This window comes from Tenrec ecaudatus, assembly GCF_050624435.1.
Source record: "Tenrec ecaudatus isolate mTenEca1 chromosome 2 unlocalized genomic scaffold, mTenEca1.hap1 SUPER_2_unloc_12, whole genome shotgun sequence".
NCBI classification, from domain to species: domain Eukaryota; kingdom Metazoa; phylum Chordata; class Mammalia; order Afrosoricida; family Tenrecidae; genus Tenrec; species Tenrec ecaudatus.
In genome coordinates, this window is record NW_027457572.1 from 799,116 (window position 1) to 814,134 (window position 15,019).

The following is a 15,019-nucleotide window of genomic DNA, read 5'->3' on the forward strand; positions in this document are numbered from 1 at the left end:
GGCAATGTCAATCCACGCATCAATTTTAGGGATCAGATAGGGATGTCCTGGTTCCCCATAAACATAACTATGAACTCTGGGAAATAGGGGAAGGGAAAACGAGTCTTGCATGGGCAAATCAGGAACTCCTTCTGTCCAATCACCTTTAAACAAATTGCGGAGTCTCCAGGCTTTAGGGCTGAAACTACATTCTCTTTGTGAGCGCCTAGAGCAGGGGTCCTCAAACAATAGCCTGTGAGCCACATGCGGGTAGCCGAGGACCTTGATCCTGTCCGCTGAGTGTTTGTGCCCCGTTTGTTTGTGTGTTTTTTTTTAAACTTCAAAATAAGGTATGTACAGGAAGCATAGGAATTTGTTCATAGTTTTATTGAAACGATAGTTCGGCCCTCCAACTGATCAGAGGGACAGTGAACTGGTCCCTGTTTAAAGAGTTTAAGGACCCCTGGCCTAGAGAAATCAGAAATCCGTAGTTCTGGGGAGAGCACTCCTGTTAAGGAGGTTTCCTTTCTAAGCAAGCCCAAACAGTGGCAATTGGATCTCGGTGCACCTCGAAATGTTGTAGCCACTGTCCATTCCCAGAAAGAAAACTACTCCGACCGCTGGCAAGTTCATCAGAAAAAGTTTTTTTCCTGAGCAGCCCCAGTCTAATTGTCCAAAGGTTTTTATACTTTTGCAATGTGCAGGTGTGCAAGCAGGCAGAGTAGAGAAGCAGGGTGTTGCAGTTAGTCATTCTTAGTTGAACAAAGACTGCTCTGGTCGCTCTCGCGAATCTTCTGAGCATCCATATCCTTTGGGACATTCCCTTGGGCACATCTGCACAGCCTATGTGCACTCCCCTATATCAGCTAGTTCATTTACAGTTCATAGCTACTTTATTTACTTTACATGGTGCCTTCTGTCAGCTCATAATGGCTTCACTCTTGTCAAGGCTGTTTAAGCTTTTCCCAGAGATCCTATATAGCCGCCATTGTGGCCATGGGGAAACGGGGCCTGTGACCCTGGCCAAGATGGTGCCCACCAGCCCAAACATGTGGAAGGGCACTGCCTAGGGAGCTGGTTGAATAGACCTGGGAGTTAGCCCTGCCTTGTCCTGGGAGCCAAATATTTCCCTTTTCCCCTCCATTCCCTTTCTCCTGGCTTTTCAAACAAGCTGCTTTAGCCCTATAATGCCCAGCACAACATTTTTAAAACATTTAATTGAAACTTATCTGGTACCAAACTTATAAATTATCAATGTGACAATTTGGTTACATTTCAAAAACATTGCACGTTTTATATATTTGAATGCCATATATACATATTGATAACTATGAAAGTAAAGAATAAAAATGTTTAAAATTATTTCCTGAATTTAAAACTTGAGGTGTTATAGTGTTAGTGTTCTACCAGTGTAGGTTTGTTCCTTGTTACAGGCTGGTTTTCTGTGGCCCAGGCTTAGGCCAATGGCCTATGGAACCCTACCTGAGTAACTGTTACCTTTAGGCTTTCAGTGTTGCTGCTTAAGGCACTTTTGGGGAAAGCTCTTACTACACAGTTCCACTGCCACGATGTTCCAGACAGAAATTCCAATTCCCTTAAGGTTCCCTGAGCTTCCAGATGCCCCTTCCCTTCAGAGATTTGAGAGTCTGCTCCCGCAGCAGGCATCTTGGAAGGCCGTGGGGCCATTCCAAGCAGTGGTCCTCTTAGCTTGTCTAGAATAATGGTTGGACTTAAAGTCGCCCTCAGTGAGTTGTCTTTGATCCCTTACTTCTTGCTGGGGCATCTTCCTGAGGCAACAGATTCAGGGAAACAAAGGGCTCGCTCTCAAGTGGGGTTTATTGACCTTGAGGCAGCAAGCTCTACATAGCCTTCTTTTGTGCTTTCTAGATGGGACTTAGCAGCTTCATACTCAGGAATTGCCCCCTTGCATGAATCCTGTCCAATTGGGATAGAGTTGACACAGAGGCTAGACAAACAAAAGCTGATACACTATGCAACTTTATTTGAGAAAGGAGAATGGTGGCCAGAGAATGGTACACTTTCCCTTCTAACCCTGATTCACCTGGAACAGTTTTGTAAAGTGATTGGAAAGTGGGCCGAAATGCCAGAAGTTACAGCATTTCTCCTTTTGAGGAGCAGTAGAGACCTTCATCCCCAGTGCACCCAGGAACCCCTAAGGCAGGCATCCTCAAACTGTGGCCCGTGGGGCACATGTGGCCTGACGACATTTATCCCACCCTCAGGGTGTTTTTGCTGCCTCTGCATGTCCTACTTAGTAGCCGATTCGTGCAATGTGCATAGGAATTTGTTCATAGTTTGGTTTTTTTTAACTATAGTCTGGTGCTCCAACGGCCTGAGGGACAGTGAACTGGCCCCCTGTGTAAACAGTTTGAGGACCCCTGCCCTAAGGGATCCTGGACTTAGGGGTTACTACTCTCCCAGCCCTGAAACATCCCTGAACATTCTACACGTTGAAGGAGGCACCATGGGAATTTGGTCTCTGGGTAATTTACAAGTCTTTTATTCAATTTGAAGCCAAGAAAATTAAAAATGACTCAGACACTTACTTTACTTTTGATCCCTGTTGACTCCCGCTGTAGTATTCCAATATTACAATTTAACGCTATAACGCATGACCTTTTCATTCCATTCAATTAAATGTGTGTGTATAGATAGATAGATAGATAACTATGAAAGTAATTAATGAAAACAAAATTTGTTTGACCAAAGTTAATAATTGAGGGATAATAGGATTAAATAGAAGCATGGTTCTTAGCAATGGGTCCAAACATTAGGATCATAAATGAAACAGTGATCTCAGTGCACCCAGTAGTTCCCAAACCCTGTACCCTCAAGGGGAAATTGTGGATGCTTTTACTCCCATGCCTATACTTAGAACGAACAAACACACATGCCTGATAATCCTAAGATTTTTTTTTTGTTTCCTGTGACACTCACCTAATTTCAAGGGCACTGCCACCTCACAAGCCTAGCCTTGTCTCAGTTAAACTGTTCACCCTTTTGTCCGTTTGTTTGTTTTTCCAGAAGTTCTCAAGTTACCAAGCCCTCTGAACCAAGTGTGCCACCTCTAGGACCACCATCTCCTGGACCACCTCAACCTTATCCATCCTAGACCTGAATGGACAACCCCTCCCAGCAGAGTAGAAAGGGTATGGACCCAAAGCCCCACTTCACCCTTTTGGCAGCAGGAAGGACCTAAAGATGTCGTCGCCTTGTACCCCAAAGATTTGGGTCCATATCTCTTCAGGGTGTAAATTTTAGGTAGCTAGCATAGGGACTAGGTTGTCCATGATACATGCTCAGAGGGCCAAGCTAGCCACCCAGGAAAGAGTGGCACACCGAGCGTGCTCAGAGGTCCAGGTTTCCAGTCAGGAAGGCCAGGTACACCTGGGTGGGTGCTGCACCCACATTGACCCACCTAGGCCAAGTAAATTCAATTCAGCCACTGGGGTCCACCAGGGTTGCCTACCATGCCTCCCTATCTGTCCTAAAACACAATTGGATCACAAACCTGGCTTTGGCGTGAATTCTTTCTCATGCAGAGCCAAGGACCAAGGTATATCTGTCCACAGAGAGAAAAACCTAGGAAAGCTCTTTGGAGGCAGCAGCACTGCACATGAGTGGCTATTGGATACTGTTTAGATGCATGGCTTTCTATTTGGAACTTTTTTTTGTCTCACCTGAATGGAAAGGAAGAGGTAATACTTCTGGATCACACAGTATCCATGTCCACAAATGAGCTGCTCATTCCACAGTCCTGGCAGTGCCTTTTGAAAACCCTCTGCTTTAGAATGTCACTCCTTGAAGATGGCAGTGGGAGTGGCTGGGGCCAAGTATGCTGCCTCTTACTCCCAGTTGCAGGTTTCTGGATGCTGATTGTATCTCTTACAGCATCAATTAGTGGGCTTGTTGTCTGCCTCAGGCTTTGTTCACAGAGATCCTCCAGCTAGGTGGTGGTGTGTGCGCATAAGCAGAGGCTTCCTGCCAATCCCCCATGAGTAGTAGAGCTCCCATGGTGTGAACTCCATGAAAGCCGTGCTCCAGCCAGCAGGATTACAAAGGAGGGTGGGCCCGGCAGGACAGGAGGGCCATTGCCCCTATGGAATGACCTCAGAACCCCGCCTCCCTCCCTGTCCAGCTCCTGGGACTATGGGCCCTAAGCTTCATGCCTGACTCAGGAATAGACACAGGGTGAGGCAACTCCAGGAGGTGATTTTGCTGATCTAATCCAGCCTGAGATCATCCTTGCATGTGCCCTCTGTCCAGACCTTTTTTTAAATTGTTCATGCAACACTAACCACAATGCATATATACATCGGTTGTGTAAAGCACATTTGTACATTCATTGCCCTCATTATTCTCAAAATATCCACTCTCCACCCCACCCAAGCCCCTGGCCTCAGCTCCTCATTTTTCCCCCTCCATTCGAGCTACCCTTGATAATTTACTAATTATTTTCTCATATCTTGCACTGTCTGATGTTCCTTCACCCACTTTTCTGTTGAGGTTAAATGTAGATCCCTGTATACGGTTTCCGTTTTCCAACCTACCCTCCCTCCACCCTTCCCGAGTCTGCACTCATAACACTGGTCCTCAAGGGCTCATCCACCCTGGATTCCCCATGTTTCCTGTTCCTATCTGTCCAAGTGTACATTCTCTAGTCTAGCCTGATTTGTAAATTATCATGATAGTGGGAGATAGGAAACATGTAGGAACTAGGGGAAAGCTGTGTTTCATCGTTATTATCTGGTACCTGTCTTGGTTTATCTCCTCCCTGACACCCTTCTGTTAGGGATGTCCAGAGGACTGTAAATGGGCTTTGTGTCTGTACCCAGCACTCCCCGCTCATTCGCAAGGATAAGATTTTTTTTGTTCTGATGATGCCTGCTACCAAATCTTTTCAAAACCTCATGATCGCACAAGCTGGTGTGCTTCTTCCATGTGGGCTTTGTTTCTTCTGAGCTAGATGGGCGCTTGTTTTCCTTTAAGCCTTTAAGACCTCAGATGCTATATATTTGATAGCTGGGCACCATTAGCTTTCTTCACCACATTTGCTTATGTACCTGCTTTGTGTTCAGTGATCGTGTAGGGAAGGTGAGCATCATAGAATGCCAATTCAATAGAACAGTATTTTTGCAACGAGGGAGTCCTTGAGCGGAGGCCCAATGTCCATCTGCTACCTTAATACAAAACCTATAAATATAGGGACATAGATCTATTTCCCCATGCTCATATATTTAAATATGTACATGCCTTTTTTTAAACCTCTATAATTGACCCTTGCTTCCTAGCTTGCTTTTCTATTCCCTTTGATTTGCCTCTTGGGCCCACTGCCATGCTCACTTTTCATTTGTGCTTCAGTAATTCAGTAATTCCTCTTGGTTCCATTGGTTCCATTTCCCTTGATCACTCCCTACCAGGCCTCCTACATCCCCGTCACCACTGATTTGCATCACCTGTTCTTCCCTTTTCTCTGGGTTTCTTAACACTACTACCTTTCCCCACACCTCCCTCTCTCCCATGTCTCCCCAGAAGTGTTGGTCCTGTTTTCTCTCCTCCAGATTGTTCATCCAGCCTATCTTATTTAGACAGACCTGTAGATGTAATAACATACACAAAACAAAACAGCAAAACCAAGCACTAAAAGCAACAAAACAACCAAAATCCAATGACAATGAAAGAAAACAACTCAACAAGAAAGAAGTGGCTCATCGTTAGTTCAAGGTCGGTTTGTTGGCCTTTAAGAGTGTTTTCCAGTCCAGTCTGTTGGTGTACCAAGTACTGGCCCCAAAGTCATCCTTTGGCATTCCCTGGAGACCTTGATGCTTCGTTTTCTTTCTCTTCTGCTGTACCCCCTTAGTGTTATGCCTCGGTGTGGCAGGATTAGTTCGGGCGCATTTCCCACACTGAGTCTTCAGTGTTGTCCCCTCTAAGGCTATGGGTCTTTGAGGGGTGTCTTGTCTCATCGTGGGGCTGGCCATGTGGTCTTCTATGTGGACTGGATTCTCTGAGTGGGAACATCATCCTCAAGTCCTGGTGTGCCAGGATGTGCTCCACATTCCCCTCCTCCCCCTTCATCTGCTCCATGTGCTCCGATCAGATATGTCCCTCTCTCAGAGCTGCAGATTCACTGCCATCCTCTGAAATAAAATATTTGGCATGGGAAGGGGAGTTGGGTGGGAGGATCTGCTCAGATCATTTGATGGTTCAGGATAGATTGACTGTTCGGCTGGGGACAGGTATGTGGGGCTTAGGGCTCTGGCTCCCAACACTGGTTGTGAATATGTCTTTGTTGTTAACCAGTTGTGTGCCTGTGGGTCAACACCTGTGTCTTTTTGAGTGCGTTTTCTCATCTGCAGAGTAAAGGTAATCCATTATCCAGACTCCCATGTCACCAATTGATTGAGAGGCACTAACCAGAGCCTGATTGAAATAGTGTGTACCTGTCAGCCGTGTTCTAAAAACACCTTAAAAGTCTTAAAAACACTATAAATGCCTTAAAAACCCTAAAACGTCTAAAATATTTCTAAAATGCTAAGACCACCCCTAAAGACTCTCTAAAACATCTTAAGACCATTAAATACATGGTAAAAGGCTTTCTAAAACACCCTAATGCGCCATAAGTCTAATTTTTTTTTATCCTGTGAAATCACCCTTTATTGAAATAGTACACAAAGGCTACTCCATGATGTGAGTGGTACCTTTGTTTGAAAACCAATCTATTTGAAAACGAAAGGTCAACAATTTCTCAGAAGCAAAAATGAAGAGGAGGAGGAAGGGAAACATACTGCAAAGGGAACAAACGAGGTGCAATCTGGAAGAAGGTCGACACAGTGTAACTAATGTCAGTGGACAATTTGTGTGAGAAGTGTAAAAGGGTAACCTATCTTGTGCAACCTTCTTTAATAAACTCAGCATCTCCTACTGCATTCTGTCTGTCAATGCAATAAGCTGGGATCGTGCCAAAGCAATCTCTCTGGCTTCCCCTTCAGTTATGTGGCTGCTTTTCCCAAAGTAAAGATCGCAGGTCTTTCTCCCCATTGCATTTTAGAATGCAGAATCAATTGATAGTGTACATGGAAGTCCTACTACAGCTGTAATGCAGTTTCAGGCGACATTCGTTACCACTTTTAACATTTCATTACGCAATCACAATTTTTAAATGACTGTTATTACAAACCTTTTGCTTGCAATGATTGTTGCCAACATGTTTTTCAATGATTGCCAAGAAATAAGCAGAAGAAACATCCCAGTACTTGCCTTAGTTCCCAAGGGCACCAACAGGGGACACATTTCAGTGACAGTGTTCTTACAATACAGTTGCACAGATCTGGAAAGCTTAATTCTTGTTGCAACACTACTGGTTTACATGACTATCTGAATGACCAAAGATTAAGAAAGTATTTCATTTCTTTCAGGAAATATTTACAACTAATGACTGAGTCCTTATGCCCACATCTGCTCTTAGAGATCATATCCTTATATAGTGGGCCACAAGGTAGTTGCAGCACTACTTGTCCTGAATAAAATTTCTGCCCTGATATTTCTAGAAAGTCCATCTCCCAGCAAAATGCACTTAATTTAAAATAAAAGCAAAGCAGGACTGTTGGCCTCCATTGTTGAAATGAATCGCAGATCGCAATTGCTGAACACTGTGTAAATTGAAGCACTGCATTAAAGCTGTTCCTATAAAACATTTTGTACTTACTTTACATATTACAAAAGTATTTATGTTTGAGTCTGCTCCCAAATAGAAGGTGCTTTCGGTTCTTCAATCTATTTTTCTTTAGAAACAAATTAAAACAAGTCCTATAATGTACAACCTGTATAGAAAATGTCCTTTAAAAAAAGAGCATTTGCAACATTTTACACTTAGTGTAACTTAGCAATACAGTTTATGCTCATATATTTAGCTGGCTGTTAAGAGGCACATTGCACAAGAAAGTTTCAAAAAGTTTGTGAAAGATGTACTGAAAAGACAATGGAACTTTCCCTTGGAAGATTTGAAGTCCCCTTGTCCATTCAGAAATAGTCGACATATGCAGATGCTTCAGCCACTGATTAAGGATGTATCTGATTTAATTTCCTGCTTGTATTTTTTGAAGAAGATATTCCATTTGTAAATTCAAATTTGGTTGGCCCCTTTTAGTCTTTTTGCTTAATATTTTGAACACTTCCATTTTCTTCTTTTTGTAGAGTCTTTGAGCTTCTTCTCGCTCCTGTTTCCTCCGCTCAAATTCCTGTTTCTTAGCAGCACGTTTGGCTTGGATCTGTGAATTTTCTTCCTGTGCTTTCTGATTGGATGTTTTCTTCCTCTTTGTCTTTAGGGTAGCAAAGGAGTTTACTGCGGTGCTACAATGTTCTTCTGGCAGAGGATGGTCCAGACTGCACTGTTCCTCAGACACAGCCTGGTCAAGGCTGGCGTGATCTTCTGGCAAAGGTGGTGCAACTTGTCCTTCTGGCAAAGGCTGGCGAACTTTTCTGATTTGTTTCTTGAGCCTTTCTTCTTCAGCTAAATAGAGATGTTTCAGGTGGTCTGGGTATTGATCTGTGAACTGGGATTCCCGTGAGGTTTGAAACTTTCTTTCCTTCCAAAGCAATTTCTTGTAACTGCTGAATCTTTAGCTTTCTTCGAAGTGCAAAGCCTTGCCCCTCGCGGACGCTCCCCGAAAAAGCCTTCGGATGATTCGATCGCCACCTTCTCTGTTTCAAGTCCCTCTTCGTGACTTCCACTGGAGAAAGCGCTTCGCCACGCAAACCCCGACTCTCGGCGCGCAGCTTCACCGGCGCCATGGCGGAGGCCTCGCGCCATAAGTCTTAAAAAAAACTCCTTACGTCCCGAAAACATAATAAATGCCCTAATATTATGCAAATGCCTTAAAACGCAAAATAAAGAACACGTGAAGCCCTAAAAACACGCTAAAAGTCTTTTAAAACCCCAAGAACATCCCTACAAAGCAACCCGAAGCACTATAAAACCCTGTAAAAGTCCAACAGCCTAATAGACATGAATTCACCATGAAAGCAAAAAATAATCCAACAAAACCCTAAAGCCCTGAAAACCAAAACCTAATCCCCCCAAACACTCTAATGCCTTAAGAAGCACCCTAAAATTTTAACAAAACACTAAAAGCCATAAAAACACATATAAGCCTAATAAACACCCTTAAACACTAAAATCACCCTAAAAGCCTTAAAATGTCTGAAAAGCCATAATATTCCCTAAAATTCAAATAACACTCTGAAGCCACAAATAACACACTAAATGCCTCCCAAAACACGTGGAACTTCCAAATCATATCCCTAGAAGATTCCCAAACCATGAACTTCCAAAACCACATAAATGCCCTGAAGACAACATGAAAGCCCCAACAAAACATAAAATGCTGGGGAAAAACACATAAAATATTTTAAAATACCCTAAAATCTCTAAGAAACCCTGTAAGATCACTAAAAACACCCCTACCTGCTAAAAAATACCTATACACACCAAAAAATCACCCCTAAATCCCTTGAAAACTCCCTTAAACCTTATAAAACACCCTTAAAGCCCAAACTACCCTAATGCGCAAAAAAAAAAAAATGACCTTAAAGCCCTAAAAATCACATGCCACAAAAAAATCCTAAATGACCCCAAAATTCCAACTCAAAGTCAGCCTACAAAGGGCTTCTGTAGGTTTAAGTCTTTTATGAGAACAGTTTTATCTTTCTACCAAGGAGAAGTTTGTAGGTTCAACCCCTGACCTATGCCCTTACCATATGAAGTTAGTAATCAGTGTTTTTGCAATTCTTTGAAGAAAGATGAGGGTAATTTTGTCAGGAGTGAATTAAACTTGTCTAGTGCCTTGAGTAGAACTGATAACTGTACTACATTGAGTCGTCTGGTCAAGGAGCATGGGATATTATCCCATTTGCTGAGGTCACACTTGATTTCTTGTAATTTCTGTAGTTTTCCTCATATAAATCTGTTGTTTTTTATTCAAGTATAGATATAGATATTTTCATTTACACTTGGCTATTGTAAATGGTACTACCTGAAAATGTGTATTTCATTAATTATTATTTCTTGATCTATTTCTTCATCCTTCGAAATATTATCAGTTTGTTGTGGTAGATAAACATTAGGACTTTGCATAACTTAGAAATATTACATTTCACGGAAACATCATATTAATTATGTCAACAGAGCTATAAAAGGAATGTTGCCCTGAATATCTTAAGATATGACAGCTGTTTCATTGAGAAATTGAGCCAGACAGACACAATGTGATGTAAATTTTGTTATTTTCATGTGGGTTCCTTCACTCTTCCAAAAAAATTAGTTTCATGAGCCCCTTGGGGAATGAGTTTGAGTTCAGATCAGATGTATATTTATTTATTTGAGTCCTGAAGCCCATTTGATGGACTATTCTGTTGCTTCCAAAGTAGTCAGTCACTTCCCCACCAATTCAGGAATTTGTCCGAAGCAAAAGTAAAAGTGTGGCGGACGACATTTGACTGCACACCATCTAAAATCACACTCTCATTTGGTGTTGGCAGTTTTACTTGAATTTCAATTGTAAACTACACTTCAGAGTTTAGGCTAGTGAAAACGTTTCAGTGGGGAAAATTTGCACAGAACTACGTGCAGTTTGTGATTCTGTTGTTCCCAAGCAAGGCTATGAGGACAAAGATGCACAAGCATGTGGGGCACTGCAGACAATGTGTGAAAGTTTCCAGGAGCTCAGGGGTGGACAGTGGCTGCTAATTCTCCCGTGCTGGCAGTGAGCTATGTGGGAGGGCTTTGTGTAAGGTCCTTGTGAGGTCTCTGAGAAGTCTCCATAAAGGATGCTGAGAACTTCATATGAAGTCTCTGTGCGAGGCCTCTGAGTCTCTCTGGAAGTCTCCAAGGAAGTATGTGTGTGAGGTTTCTCTCTCGGGTATGTGTGAGTGTCCTTGTGAGATGTCTGCTGAATTGTGGGGGTTGGGGGGCAGGTGTTTCGCTGAGGTCTCTGCAGGTCTGAGTGGGCTTCCCTTTGTTTGACCTCACAGCACCATATAAGAGGACCTGGTGGCAGGGGAAAGGGAAGGGGCTTGGTTCATGCACCCCTTGCTGTTCTTTCAGGGTCTTCTCTCCATCTCCGTGCACTTACCTAGCACGAACGGTAGGGTTCAGCAGCGGGTAGTCCGGTGTCCAGCTCTTCACACTCCCTAGGAACACACCCAAGCTACCTGCTACCCAAGAGGCCCCAGATCCAGGCTCTGCAGATCCAGAATCTGATTTTTTACTGCCACAGACACTCCAGAGGCTGCCTTGGCACAATCAGGACTCCAGAAACAACATCATGCTGCTGTACCAGCAGTCTCTGGGGCCTATGTCCAATTCCCTCCTCCACCACGGGTGTCAGTACCCCCCCACCCCACACACACACACACTTGGTGTCCTGACTGAGGCATGGAGGTCAAGGCTCAGTGGATGTCTTCCTCGCCATCCTTTACTGTTTAGTTCAGTAAACAGTAAACCCTGGCCCACCAGGGTGTTCTTTTAAGCACATGAGAATTTACTCTAGCGGATCAACTAATCATATTTTGGGGGGCCCTCCTGCGCCTCCTTCTATAATCTGGTGCCCAGGAAATAAAACCCTGTGTTAGAAGCACAGAGGAAACACTGACCACTATTGAACTGTTTTCCCTTATCAAGACAGGTGATGTCTAATCTCCGTGCACATCCTGATTTCCCAGGAGTCTCTAGGGGAAGGGAAGGCTGCTCCCAGTTGTGACTTTCTTTGCAGCACTCAGTCCTTAGAAGCCACTCTCTCCGGAGAACATTCCTAGAGCACGTGCACGTGTGTGTGTGTGTGTGTGTGTGTGTGTGCGTCCGTGTGTGTGAAGATCACCAGCCTGGGGTCATGTTTCTTGAGAACATTCCTAGAGTTTGCGTGTGAGTGTGTGTGTGAAAACCACCAGCCTGGGATCATGTTTCTTGAGAACATTCCTAGAGCATGCGTGCGTGCGTGCGTGTGTGTGTGTGTGTGTGTGAAGACCACCAGCCTGGGATCATGTTTCCTGAGAACATTCCTAGAGCGTGTGTGTGTGTGTGTGTGTGTGTGTGTGTGTGTGTGTGTGAAGACCACCAGCCTGGGGTCATGTTTGCTGAGAACATTCCTAGAGCATGTATGTGTGTGTGTGCGCACGCGTATGTGTGCATGTGAAGACCACCAGCCTTGGGTCTTGTTTCGTGAGAACATTCCTTGAGCGCGGACACGTGTGTGTGTGCATGTGTGAAGCCCAAAAGCCTGGGGTCATGTTTCCTGAGTCCTGGCATCCCTGTTATTGTCTCATCCCCACTCTACCCCACCCTGGCTATACACTCACTCTTCCACCACACAGGAGATGGAAATCAAGTAAAATAACAGTTTGTCGCCCCACTAAGATAGTATTGAGAAAGTAACCTTCCCTGCTTGAAAACTGTGCCTTTGCTATACAACCTAGTGCTCTCTGTAGGAGATAAAGTTCTGCTGTGGGGGCAGCTAGCTAAAGCTGGGGTGAAGCACCTGGCCGATTCCCCTTTGTAAGCCTGTGTTAGCTCTGCTTGTGTCTTGCATCATTTCTGGGGATCCTCATGCTCTTTGGCCGCCTTTGCTACTTCCAACACTTTATATTCTTCTTCACTGTATCCTTCCCTACCCTGTGTCCATGGTGCCTAACCATTAGTGGTTATTACACAGACACTCATCCTGTACCACTCAGCCTAAGATGTTGCTCCTTCTCCGGGTTTATATACAGAGGAAGGCATGTGAGCTGTGAACCAGATTTTCCCTTGGTGCAGTGGGTGAGAATAGTCCCCCGCTGGCAGCCTCCCTAGCAGTTCCCACCCACATGTGTCAGACCTGGGACTTCCATCCTGGAGGCTACCCTAGGCTGGGAGAGAGGCAAAGGTAGCAAAAGATGTCATTTCACATTTTGTGACAGGTGTATTGAGGCGGAACCTCCATGCCAAACTTGGCAGCCTTCATCAAATGCACATGTGGGACTTAGACAGGCCGCCACATGTCTCATGCCTGCTTGGTACCATGAGACGCTACTTTGGTCTAAACCTCTTCTGGAGCCTACGATGGAATTTCTTGGCTGGATTGCGCCTCTCAAAACCTATCAACTGCAGCCACATAACGTTGAAGACAAAGTAATGGCACCAGGGAACATTCTTCACTGTTTTGGGACCTTCTGAGGTTTTCACAGTAGGGGTGTTACCATAAGTCATAAGAGGTGCAAAATGAAGAACTTGGGATGGAAGTGGGTGGGAAACACTGCTGAAAACCTCCTCCAGAGCCCTGCCCTTTGAGAAGTCAGAGCTAGCACTCAGAGAAGGAGACGCAGTATCTAACATAGTTAAAGGTATATTATGCCAACCTCGTCAATGAACTCATGTGGGGTTAATTGAAAGGCAGGGAGATCAATGGCTCTGTGAGCCTAGCCTTTCTGGTCTCTTGCTCTCTGATAGTGCCACCAGGGTGGATATGCATTTGTTAGGTCCCTAAAGCAGCTGGAAAGACTCATTTCCTGGGAGATCCCTGAGGAGAAGCCGCATGGACCTACCCTGTTGCAGCCCTGGTTTCTGCAGCAGCCTCATGGAGAACCTGCCAGCGCACGGACTACAATTTCCTCCTGCAGTCATTGTCTCCCCGTGTGTTTTTGGATTGTGAGGAGGACTTTGTAGATTGGTGTCAGACACATGGGATACTATTGGACTGGTGGTCTTAGATTGAACTGGGTTGGGATGCTTTTCAATGTTCACTTAACCTTTATATAAAACTCATAAAATATGAGTGTATGAATTTTGTTTCTCTAGTCTACACAGACTAACACACATGACACCCCCTCTAGATCCCGCCATGCAGCACAGAAGTCACACTTTAATGTAGGAGGGGGAAAATCTCTATTATGGAACAATGAATATCATGGCTGAGAGAAGCCATTAGCCTGTGCAGAACAGGCTAAAGTGGCTGGCATGGATACTTTCCTACTAATCAGAGCAGAAGAAGCGTCTTCTAATTTGCCAGATAAGACATATTCTCGAAGACAGTGACGTGGGCAGTGGTAAGGGTAACTGGAGTAAGCCCACCTCCTCCGCTTGTGCTGCTGGAAGCTGACTGGGCACACAAACACCCTGGGGGGCAATGCCTGAGTGTGGCTTCTGACATTGAATCCCTTGAACAGACAGAAATTTGTGAATACATCCCTGATACAGGTGCTCGTGGTGGGAAGGCTCTGGCAGTCAGGTATCGCCTGGCAAAGGCAGGGTCTCACACTTGCCACTCTCCTGTGTTCTACAAAGAAAGGAGCCCCACATGTGGAGGAACATCCATTAACTGAGGCCTGCGCTTCTTTTCGTGAACTTGACATTGACGCAAGATACTCCTGTTGACAGCCTGGTGTCCCCTCTAGGACTTGGCCAACATCTGTCGTGAGCACCTGAGCCTCCGTGACCTTGTTAGGAGACACTGGTTGTCTTTGAAGGGGCCTAAGGCTGTGACCACAGTGTAATACGGGCTTTCCTTTTTGCAAAGGATCACCGTGTCCTGTAGATTATTTGCTGGAGCAAATCCACTGGACAAAGTGCTTCCTCCATTTTTTGCAGTGGCCCTCAGCAGGAAGCTGTCCCTTCTCTGGTGGGAGCTTTGAGGACTTGATCTCAAGGCACTCAGCCAATGCCTTGTCTTGCACAGGCTGGCTTAACCCACAGACTTGGGAGATGCCTCTTCCCGCTAATCCTTTTCCATGCTCTTCTGGATTAGGCCATTTATGGGTCTCCCTCTTGTCAGTGGGAACAGCATCCTTCCTTCTCCTTGTCGAGGGGTCCTGAAGGTTGGGGCTTTTGAGCTTCTGCTGCCCCATGTAACTTGCTCTAGCCACCACGAAGCCACTTGGCCCTTGACATATTGGCTTATCCCCAGTGAACAAATGCTGGGGGCGGCAATGGACCACCTGAGAAGGCAAAGCATTGGTGGCAGTGAGCACATCAGTGGTACAGTCCTGAAGG

The 15,019-nt window shown here is 44.9% G+C and overlaps 1 pseudogene; it reads right to left on the reverse strand.

Annotated features, from left to right (window-relative positions):
- Nucleotides 1-8,006: 8,006 nt before the first annotated feature.
- On the reverse strand, nt 8,007-8,798 carry LOC142435840 (thyroid transcription factor 1-associated protein 26-like; annotated as a pseudogene).
- Nucleotides 8,799-15,019: the final 6,221 nt, after the last annotated feature.